Source organism: Colossoma macropomum, unplaced genomic scaffold, assembly GCF_904425465.1.
Source record: "Colossoma macropomum unplaced genomic scaffold, Colossoma_macropomum, whole genome shotgun sequence".
NCBI lineage: Eukaryota > Metazoa > Chordata > Actinopteri > Characiformes > Serrasalmidae > Colossoma > Colossoma macropomum.
Window position 1 is genome coordinate 5560 of NW_023496009.1, and position 12544 is coordinate 18103.

The window sequence follows — 12544 nt, forward strand, 5'->3', positions numbered from 1 at the left end:
TAGTTCATTTTTTGTTTGAATGGGCAAAAATCTTCTCACCTGACTGGCCTTCTATGGTGCTGCCACTAATGACCATCAACAGAGTGAGGAATTCAGGGATATACAATTGCTTTACGATCAACACCACTAATAGCTATACATACATAAATATGTAGCAATATATAGCTAATAAAGGTAGTAATAGTTTGACATACTTAATAGAAATATGAAAGCAAATAATCTGTGAAATTTCCTAAACTTCTCAAAATAGTTAAAATAGCTAACGTTCATGCTTCACGTCTTTACCTCACATATACTTTGAAATGAATATTTTATAAACACAAATCCATATTGTAGGTAGACATCATCACTCTGTAACTACTTTCACTACTATTATATATTTTGAAAAAGGCCTAATCTTTAATTTATTTTTTTTTACAGAGTGAGTAGCACCAGAGACCATCCCCAGGTCTGATTCGATTGGCTTACAACTTATGAGGTCTATATGATTACGCTTTTCCTCAGTGCTAGACAGCAGAGGATCGCCGTCTCTTGTTATGTTAGTATATCAAAGTTAAAGGTAAATTTGGTTCCAGCCATTAGAGCAGACATTAGAGATTAAACGTTTGGGACACACAGTCAAAAAAATAGTTAAAACGTATGTTTTTTTAATTACATGTCAATTTTCCATTCAGTTTAAATACATAAATCCAATGTAAAAAATGGTATTATAATTTATGTTTCTCCATCATGTTCAATAAACCTGAATGAATTAAATAATGTTTAAATTAGAAGTGCTTGTAGGATTTATGCAATTTGAGATCACCTACAGTTACAAAAACCATGAACTGTTGATTTGAATATTAAAGGAATCCCTCCCACTGTTTATTTAATCAACCTTTCGTACCCGTTAACATGACCGCAGACACAAGGATGCTAGCTAGCTAGTTCGCTGGTGTTGTTTAGAGTATCTCTCAAAATAAGCAAAATAAAACATTAATATGTGGTCAAAAACATTAAAAACACAAGTTAATGCGCATCACTGGAACTGTGTGACCATCAGGTTTCTTTTGTGAGAAGTTGGTGGTCTCTGGAGTCCACTGTTTCTCCTGCTGGCTTGGCTTTGAGCTGAGGATACTTCCTGTGAGGATGATATGCGATGATCATTTTATTTCCAACTAGTGCAGTCAAGTGTGGTTGGTATAGCGACGGCTCGGATGGTCCAGCTGGTCTTTGCTGTGGATGACCACCAGAGGAAATATCTGGTAAAAAAATAAAAGAACAAATTAAGATGATGTCACAGTGAGCTGCTATCCAATCAGCTGCTTATTATTATTATACAGTTCATATAGTTACTGTACACTGACTGTTGTGGTTCACAGTCTCTCTACAATCGGTCTAAATCTGTCTTTTTTGTGTCCTGTTATCTAGTGTTGAACACACCATCATAAAAGAATACTGTGATTTAATTTAACAGCAATAAAATATAATCATATTGCTCACCTGTCCTTTAAGTGTTCAGAAAGGGACTGTTTAAACCTTTGAACCCTAGACTATCTACCCGATGCTAATCTTACCTTTTTAAACTACTCAATCGGGGTTAACAAGCATTTGTTATGTCTGCTGCCAAGCAACCATAAACGTAAACATGCAAGAAGAAAACATGAGCACGATTAAAAGAAAACGAGAGAACGAATTAAGAAATCGTGACCACGAATAGAAGAAAACATGTGTACTATTGCAAAACGTTCAGTTGAAGGTCGTCCTGTCTGCACATTTCACAGCGGGTTTTAGGATGACGTGTTATTGATTCCAAGAGAACTGCAGACGCGCTATTATATCTCCAAGTTGCCTATTTGAAGACTGCCCTTATAATAAATTTAATAATAAATTGCCCGCGATTTATAAACTCACACTGTACGAAAACACTCCGTTCCGTCTGACTGGCATGACGCGACATGGGTGCTCACCCTGCACGTGAACCGCAGCCACTACAGACGATCTGTCTACAATAAAGCTGTTTCACTCAAAACGACACGCTGCGCCTCCGAGTCCCGAGCAAAAACACTGGCTGAATCTCAGACGGCTCCCTGCTCCCTACATAGTGCACCATATATTAAAATAGCTGCTCCTGCACCATAAAGATCATCACATGTCTAATAAACAGCCTTCTGAGGTTCAGCCGTGTGTGCACAGCTCCATACTGGACTAACTGGGCACTGTTCTGGTGTGGAAGCCAGAACTTAGTGCACTACATAGGGAATAGGGACCGTTTGAGATTCAGCCACTGACAAACGTGAGTATTAATAGAGTATCTGAGAGCAGTGATGAAGCTGAGCCTTACTGTAAGAGGAGACTCCAGAGAGCAGAAGCAGGAGGCAGTAAAGCGACGCTGGAAACTTCTCTGTTTCTCTCATATCACGGCTCTGAATCAGCAGCTGATCCGACTCTCACAGCTCCACTCGTTCTGAGGACCGATTGAGAGCGGAGCAAGGCTACATGACGACTTAAGCAGCACGTAAAGTGGGCGAGCTCTACAGTCACATGGGCGGAGCCGTTACTATTTTCTGAAATAATAGAGAACAAATAATCGCAAACATTACAGTCTGGCGTGATAATACATATATAATAATGACGTTGAAGGTAAACTACAGATGTTAGATGGCCATAATTTAGTGGTTTTAATCACAGGTATTTAACTACACACTTAAAAAAGATGGTTCTTCAAAGGGCTCTTTAGTAAAGTAAATAGTTCTTTTTAGAGCTATGAGTTCTATATAGAACCATTTGCATGCTTAAAGGGTTCCCTGCATGGTGAAATGGTTCTTCAGATTGATGGAGAATGCGTTGTGTGTGGTTCTATATAGAATCTTTTTAAAAATGGTTCTAGACAGCACCAAAAAAGGTTCTTCAGTTGTATACAAGCTTGACATCGAAACAATAACGGACCTGAAAAATTAACCATGTCTTCCAGCTGGTGGACACCCTCAGAGGATGTGAGCATGAGGAATTTTCCCCACTGTGAGCTGAAAACTCCACTGGATAATTTTAACACAGTCAAAGCAAAGAAATATCTTAATTCACTCATTATTAATGTTCTGACTGGTTTTGCATTTGCCTGTTTTTTCATTTTCAAAGTGGAGCATAAGAACACAGCTTATGCTTATTACACACATATAGAAACAACCTCCTTATTTCTACACTCACTGTCCACTCTATCAGCACCACTGACCATATAGTTTCATTCTGTAGTTCTACAGTTACAGACTGTAGTCCATCTGTTTCTCTGCATGCAGAGTTACCCTGTTCTTCAGTGGTCAGGACCCCCATGGACCCTCACAGAGCAGGTACTATTTAGGCGGTGGATCATTCTCAGCACTGCAGTGACACTGACGTGGCGGTGGTGTGTTAGTGTGTGTTGTGCTGGTGTGAGTGGATCAGACACAGCAGTGCTTTTGGAGTTTTTAAACACTGTGTCCACTCACTGTCCACTCTATGAGACACTCCTACCTTGTCAGTCCACCTTGTAGATGTAAAGTCAGAGACGATAGCTCATCTGCTGCTGCACAGTTTGTGTTGGTCATCCTCTAGTCCTTCATCAGTGGTCACAGGGTGCTGCCCACAGGATGCTGTTGGCTGGATATTTTTGGTTGGTGGACTGTTCTCAGTCCAGCAGTGACACTGAGGTGTTTAAAAACTCCAGCAGTGAGTGTAGATACAAGGAGGTGGTTTTCATGTTGTGGTGTGTAATGAAATGCCCATAAAGACATTCAGTGAAAACAGACAAACAAAACAAAAGACTGCTGGGGGTGAAATATTAACAACAAAGTAAAAAAACTTTAAAAACAGAAAACAAATTGAGAGTCTTTAGAGCTTTAGTGTTAGTTGAAGCAGAACTACTGAAGGTGAAACAAAAATTTACAGATACTCTAAAACTCATACAATACAAATTGGGTTTTATTATTTAATGTATTTATTTCTCTCATTTTATTTGTGATAAAATATTTGAAGGGAGAATTTTTTTCCATTGAATATCTGCCACAAAATTCTGCCAGTAAGATATTAAATATGGCATAGTTATAATTGTTTTCAAAAGAGAGGGTTTTTTTAATTTCAAGTTTGAAATAAAGTTCATTCTAAGTGGGTATATAAACATTGGTGGGTGTTTGATCTGCTGCTGCCTTTCAACAGTACAACCACACCTTGAGGCACAGCTTACATTACAGTAGGAAGCTCTTTCATAATCACGGAGACTGCCTGCCTCTTCACGTCATGCATAATCACTCTCGTTGGCCGTTATGCATTTCACACAATCCAGCAATTCCTGAGAAAGTGGGCGGGTTTATCATTTGAAGTGGCGGCCCTTATCAGTCTGTGTAAAGGTGGAGCTCAGTAAAGCTCTTCACACAGCTTAGAATAAAATCTCTATTTTATCAGGGGTGTGTTTGATTACTGCATATCTGATAATAACCTTTCATATTTTAAACCCTTGACCTCATAGCAGCTGCTCTAAAGGCTAACACAGCTCACAACACCCAGCCTGAGCATGTTATTAGTGTATAAATATAGATTTATTTATTCATATCATTCATGTACATTTAACTGTTTTGTAGACAGTAATTCCTTCATCATGCAGCCCCCCCCCACTCCTCTCTGCACTACAACACATACACAGTTCTGAGAGGAGTCATGAAAATGTATTACAAACTACACTTTACACCCATATGGAGAAAATATATTACAAATGTTTATATGTATCAAACATATTTTTGCAATGTAAAAAAATGTATTTGTTAAATATATCTTTAAAATTTTATCAGTATTAGTCATTATCTGTGTTGAGTTGAGTGTAATGAAGGTTAAAGATGTAACTAAACGTACTGACTTCTGTGATCTGCACTGTATTTTACATTAACCATGTATGTCTGCAGTCAGACTCTCACACACAATGTATTTCACATAAACAAGATATCAGATCATAACTGCATTTTCACAGAGTATCAATACCCACAACACTCGCTTCTGTCATTTTTTCCATGTGGAGATTTGGAGACATTAAAATACTTCAAAAATGAAAAATTGTAGTGTTTTGCATTAATGTGCTGTTTGTCTCACACTTGTCATCACACGATGAAACATCGATTTTCACTAGTCGACGACTGCAGGTTATGAAAAATGTACATTTTAGTCCCTCAAAATTTGAGTCACCTGAACACATTCAGCCCTCGGAAACATCTGGAATATTCCACAAGTACGTTTCAATGCTATTAATGTACTAATTTATATAAAAAAAAACCATTCTTAATACATTACCATAATGTCCTAAATGCCTTTGTGTCATTAGCACGGACGCTAGGTAACCATATCTTGTCAAGTAAAGTCAAGTCAAAGGTTATTTATGTAGCGCTTTTTACAGCAGGTGTGTCACAAAGCAGCTTTACAGGAAAATCCGGGTCTGAGCCCTCATGAGCGTCGCCAACGGCGACAGTGGAAAGGAAAAACTACCTAAGAACAAGAGGAAGAAACCTTGAAAGGAACCAAGACTCAAAAGGGGAACCCATCCTCCTCTGGACCACACGGGACAGCAACACGCACACATCATCTAAACCGCTTATCCTTCTGGGTCGCAGGGGTGCAGAAGGCAGGATAATCCCTGGACAGGTCGCCAGTCCATTGCAGGGCAGACAGACAAACATACACATTCACACCTAGGGGCAATTTAGCATGTCCAGTTAGCCTGACTGCATGTCTTTGGACTGTGGGAGGAAACCCACGTAGACCAGGGAGAACATGCAAACTGGTCACCTGGCCGGGGAATTGAACCAAGGCCCTCCTTGCTACAAGACGACAGCGCTACCCACTGCACCCCCGTGCAGCCCCAGACAGCAACAGCATTAGTATAAAATATTAGAATACAAAACGGGGAAAAACAGGCGGAGCAACGGTTAATTAGAGAGTCTGAGTTTGTGTGTTTGCTAATTCTTTAACTAATTCTAAACTCAACTCTGTTACTCATTTAAGTCACTGTCAGCAAAGAAACACTGAAAAAAAACTAAATAATATTCCTGAGGAACAAAATAAACAGCTATTTTTTTTTATTCAAGGTTGAAAATATTAAAAACACAAATAAATCACTTTTCATATTTTAGAATTACAGTGGGTAAATGGCACCTTAATCATGGAACAAACAGCATTCATATATTATATACATACATACATACAGCTCAATAAAACCCCATTAAGAGTCTTCACAGAAAAGTCATATGAATATCATGTGAGTAAACGCGTGGATTTTGGACATTTTACATGTTAAAAAGTTTACCGTAAAAAACTACAGTACTGTGTTTGTGGTTTTGCACACGGCACGTGGGTTTCTGTGCAGCATGTGAGCGGGCGCTGATTGGGTTACATAACAGTGACGTTTCACATAGCAACAGTTTCTGTTTAGGCTGAACTCCAGCAGGGCTTCCCTCCCTCAGGCACTCCAGCACATTCTTTCTCATTGTTCAGTGTTTGAAGCGCTCAGGCTGGAAAACAAAGAGCACAGAGGAAAATAATAATAGTACAAATCACAATAAAAACATCACGACAACACAAACACCCACTCCTAATTCCTTTGCAACACTTTTGACACCGAACTCTGACAGCAGTCAACCCACCTGCTGACCACTCTCAGAATAGAGAAGTCAGGGAAAAGGTCAGTAGGGATAAATCAGTGGTTTACAGCTGGGCTTTTTCCCTGTGGTGCTCTTTATAACAGTTTTATCCAAAGGATTTTGTCTGCTTTGCTCACTGGAACAGAGCACCAAGCGCAGAGTTATCATCATGACTGCAGCTGGAAACTATAAGCTTACATTCCTCGCCATCCATGCTAGCTGAGCTAACATTAGCCTCGGTGACCGGTGGAAAAATCTGTGTTCAAAGTGCGATTTGCATAGAAAACTTAAATCCTGTTGTGTTTTTGCTAAAGATGTGATTTAAAGCCTTAAATCCCCTCCAGTCATAATTAATCAGCCCTGAATAAAAGTAACTGTATTTTACGACAGCGTTTTAGGGCCACTGTTAATAAAAATAAAAACAGTAAACTTTGAGAATAAAGTCATAATATTTCGAGAATAATTAATTATCTGGTATTACACCAACCTGGTATTAATGCTACTTTAATATCATAATTCTGTGACTGTTTTCTCTAAATAGTACTTTTTTCTCTAAATATTACGACTTTTTTTTCTCAAAATTTTATGAATTTTTTCTCTAAATCATAACCTTTAGCACAGTAACAGTCTCAACTTGTTTGGTCTGTCATTGTCGTGTGTAATAGTCTTGAGACACCTGTCAATCAATACTTTGGCTTCAACTAAACAATGACAAGCTAGAAAACTTTCACTTCCAATGTCTCTTGGTAAGAAAATGTGTGTGAAATTTCTGAAACAATGAACTATGAATGTACAATGAACCCTGCTGTGACCTGAAAACACACTAAATACAGACCCACATCAAAGAAAGAGACACTGATGTTTGTCCCTCTGATATTTTTAAGCACTTTTAATCGTCTTACTTTAGTTTTTAATTCTTTTGAGGTTCAGTAACTGAACCTCGTTGTTGTTGCTGGTGGTTATAACTTTTCTGATAGATATGAATGAAGAAATAATAAGTTTAGTAACAGAACAAAGTAGAATTGAATCCCCAGTCATAGCTCATCAGCTCTGAGCAAAATAAAAACTGTTTTTACCAGGAAGAGTTTAATGACATTCATGCTGTTTGAATGATGGAGCTCCACTGAGCTGATGGTTATCAGCCACAGCTAAAGGAACCCTCGTCTTAACTTCTGACAGACCTGTCCTTTAACACAGACCTGTGTTAAAGGGTTCCTTACAACATTATAACGTTCAGCAGAGTTACAGCCTCGACCAGATCAGTATGTCTTTTGTGTGTATGTATACATGCTATATAGAATAATCAACACTCACTGAACCATTTCATGATTAAAGGGGTTTTGCACAGTGAAATGCTTCTTCAGTTTTACGGAGAATGTGTCGTATGTTGCTGCTGTCGGAACAAAACCTTGTATCTCCATTTTGGTCGTTTTTTGTTTTTTTTTGTCAAAAGTTGAAAATGCCTGTTGCTCTTTACATTGAATGTACATTTCATGATGTATGGATCAAATTTAAATTGGCCCAAAATGACTTGGAAAAAAGTTTGAGGTTCTGTCAGTGAACCTGGTTGTTGTTGCTGGTGGTTATAACTTTTCTGATGGATATGAATGAAGAAATGATGAGTTTAGCTTGGAAAGTATTAAATAAACAAGACATAAATTGTCCCAAGACTACTATAGAGCTCTGTGTATCAGTTCTATTGGAGTATCAGTGCTGATGCTTTTTAAAAAACGGGAAAAACACTTTCATTTTATACTAATGTGTTTTATATAATAGAGACCAAAAGTAATACAATTAGTCATCAACAATAAATCATGTCTTATGTCTTATTGTGTCTCATATAATACAAGATAAGAAAAGTAATAAAACAATAACTATATAAGAGAAAGTGAATCTTTTTTTGATCATCAGCCTATCATCAGTTTTCTACTGAACTATCTAGCCAGCAACTTATTTCAAGTTAGCCTCTTGTTCTCTTGTTCTAGATTCTACAGCAGGTGCTGCTATTTTCATCTAAACTACAAACTTCATAGTGAAAGAAAGAAAACTAAATCCTATTTGTGATTTACTGAAAGGTGTTAATATTTGCAAAAGATATTAAAAACTGTCATGCAGTTATACAGATTACACTGATGGTCACTTTAAGAATCAGTGGCCTGTTGGGCGACTGAAAGATGTTTTTCTTTGGACACAAATGTGGACGAGATGTTCACCTGAGCACCTCACTGGGACGCCCGTCTGCCTGACAGCGATTTCAGATAAAGTGTTCTGGACTGAAAGCTAACAGGACGCTGCCTGGCCCTCCACGAGGGAAAAGATGAGCAACGACAATGGACAAAGGTCACTATGACACTGAATAAAACATCATCAACATCACCTGGAAAAAGCACTGAAAGCAAACACATCAACTCTCTCAGCACTACTGACCCCTGACACAGGAAAACAGAAGGTCAAACTGGATCAAAATGGACAGAAGATTCAGCACAAAATGTCCCACAAACACTCTACAGAACAGCTGAGCAGAAATATTCTCACTCCTTTAGGTGCTGTTTTGTTTTATTATTATTTCTTTTGATATATCAATTAAAAACAATGCTTTTCATTGATCTTTCATTATCTACTGGTTTATTCACAGTTTGTGAAGCACTTTGACCTACATTTATGAAACGTGTACGGTTTATTATTAGTAGTAACATCAACATTATAAGTGTATGATTAAACAGTATTAGTAGTCACAGTGGTAGTAGGTCTGGGAACAGAAGCAGCATAATTGTTTCTGTTGAAACCTGATAAATCAAAAGCTATTTATAAAGCCATATTAAAACTCCCGTAGGCGTTGGGGACTCTGTCAGTCTTCCATGACCATTCCTCTACTGGCTGGACGAGTTTGGCAGCTTAAACAGTCCAAAGATGAAGCTACGCCATCGGATTCAAACAGTATCAACACCATAAAAGGTAAGATAAGAAAAATAACAGTCTACTGTACTTGTGTCTGTAATATTTATAAAAAAAATATTGTAGTATGCAAACGGAGGGCGGCACGGTGGCACAGTGGGTAGCGCTGTCGCCTCACAGCAAGAATGGCCTGGGTTCGATTCGTATGTCTGTCTGTCTGCCCTGCGATGGACTGGTGACCTGTCCAGGGTGTATCCTGCCTTCCGCCCAATGACAGCTGGGATAGGCTCCAGCACCCCACCGCGACCCAGAAGGATAAGCGGTTTAGATGATGGATGGATGGATGGATACAAACAGAGAGAATAATTCAGTGTAATGTAATGACAACATTATAAATTAATCTTAAAAGAACGTATATGTAAATATACATAAAGAGACAGAGAGAGAGATAAAGGGGTAAATAACCTAATGAAGCCCTTTGATTTTGATCACATGGTCTTTAATGAACGTGTCAGTGGTTCCAGTTCTGTCACATCAGATCAGGAAATGAACATGACTACAGTTCAGCTGACCCACAATAACAGAAGTAAAAAGCAGCAGTGATGGAAGGCTGATCTGACCTGCTTTCCCTTTATGACCATGTAATGATTTAATAAGCCACATAAGATAAGTCTAGATAAGTCATGTCATAGGCTACTGAAACATCGTGTAAGCAGCTCCTGCAACAACTCAAAAATCAGTGGAGTTAAAGGGGAACTCCACTGATTTTTCAAAACAATTCTACATTAAGTGGTTCAGATGTAAACAGAGTAGTTCAGAGTGGTTTGGTGTGAAACGCTCTGTTCTAGATAAACTTACCGAGTCAGAACTGTTCACAGTGGTGGTGGTAGGAACCAGACGTCCACCTCTAAAAGCTCCCTCACAGAAAGTTCCTACAGTAAATGGTTATGAATTCACTGCCTGATGACTGAGACACTCTTTTGTGATGCGTATTAAAAAATGTGTATTAACGTGTGTGAACGAGATTTTGATGCATGGCAATGACTTAGTAAGGCATGGGAATGAGATAATTAAACCTTGATCATAGCTTAGAAAATGATCTCATTCCCACACCTTAGTTGTGGCCATGACTTAATTATCTTGTTCCCAAGCCTTACTAAATCATGGCCGTGCATTATTTGTATTTATACAGGATGTCACCAGTAGGGCTCTGTACTTCATGCCATTGGCAGCAGAGTAATATTAAGCTGCTGTGTTTCTTGTTTCAATACCATTTTTTACATCTCCAAACTCCAAAGTTGATGTTTTCAGAGAAGTGTAGGGTTATTCTGACTTAAGGGGCTATAAATCCATTTGCCTGTTTGTGACCAAAATATGGAACATAATGATAATGATAGAGAAAATTTGCAAAATTTGGTTTGAATTGTCCAACATAAGCCCTTACAGTGCTCAACCCAGTGCCAGTTTTGTAAGATTTTAATGTGAAGTGAATAAACATAAACTTTGTGAATGGATCACTGACCGGGCCAGTGGGGCCAGTCCCCAGGGGCATCTGACTGCCAGGGGCCCCAGGGGGCTCAAATACTTGAGGCAATCCACTGCAGATATAAACATTAGACAGGACAATAGCCACTGAATATGTACAAATGACTAACTACATGAAATAAACCAAGAAATATTCTCTGTTTTTAGATTTTATATTATCATTTTGCTGCTGCCGTTCAGATGGAATGTTTTACCCTTTAATACATGCAGGAATATTCCTGTTTCTGCATTACGACTCAGTTTAGCTTAAAAGAAATCTTGGTTGAAATTCGTCTTTAGGTACACAAAAAGCATAAACTGTCTAAATGTAGACACAATAGAATATTGCATATTAATAAAGCAAATCTTGTTTATTCTCAAAACAAAAAGAAGAAATTATACGTTGCTGATTACAAACATAAACATGAATGTAAACTATTGTTTAATATCACTTTTCAGGTATTTATTTATGCCTTTATTCTTATAGTTAGTGTTATTGTTACAGTTTGGCGTTGGTTCTAAAAATGCCCAAGGGTCATGAATAACCATGATCTGTCCCTGATTGTAGAGCCTGATAGAAGTCAGCAGAAAAGATGTCCAACAGCGCCTCCTAGTGACAAGAACCTAAAGCTTTTCAGGAAGTACAGATGAGTGTTTTTGTGTACAGCCTCCTTTGCAGTTCGCTCGTGTCTGTCAGCCAGGAGCACTGTCAGGTACTTACAGATTATCACTGTCTCTACAACATCTCCAAATCTTGAATTGTAGGTGGTTTAAGTTAAACCACTCAAGATAAACACCTATACAGTAGATTTCATTGTATTACACAATACAGAGCTGTACTGATGGTGTCAGTAGTCAGAGTTCTGTATACAGTTAAACTGTTATGTGTTACTGTATAGGCTACTGTTACATGGCAGCAGTAATAAAGGGCAGAGTGACTCAGGGGTTGTATGGTGGGTGAAGGTGAGGGTGCTGATGCACTGAGTATCTACTGGCTATTCAGCAGCCTGATGTCCTGCAAAGAGAACCTGTCTCAGAACCAGCAGCTCTGGAGTTTATACTGAGATCAGACTGTGGCTCTTTACTCTACACTCCTCCTCCTGCCCACCCTGGATAAACCCCACTGCAGTGTGACTGGACTGTGTATGTTTAGGTGTTTGAAGCTGTGTGAGCTCCTTGTTTCTCCTGAGTCATGATAGAGGGTTGTGGACCTGAAGCAGACAGTGAGGAAACGTCAGGAGGTACAGGCAGAGAAATGCTTTTGATTGGTTTTTGAGGTGCTCCATGACTGAATGTTCTGTTGTGTTGCTTCAGAGTGAAAAGTCCAGCATGGCTTAACTTGGACTTGACTGACCAGAGACGATAACACTTCAACAGGAAATGAGGGACCATTACGTCAGAGAACTTCTGATCACATTTCTTCTTTGGTTAAAACAGAGTTTGGAAGCTGCTGTTTGTAATGGCTTTGATGTTCTTAGAGCTGGTGGTCC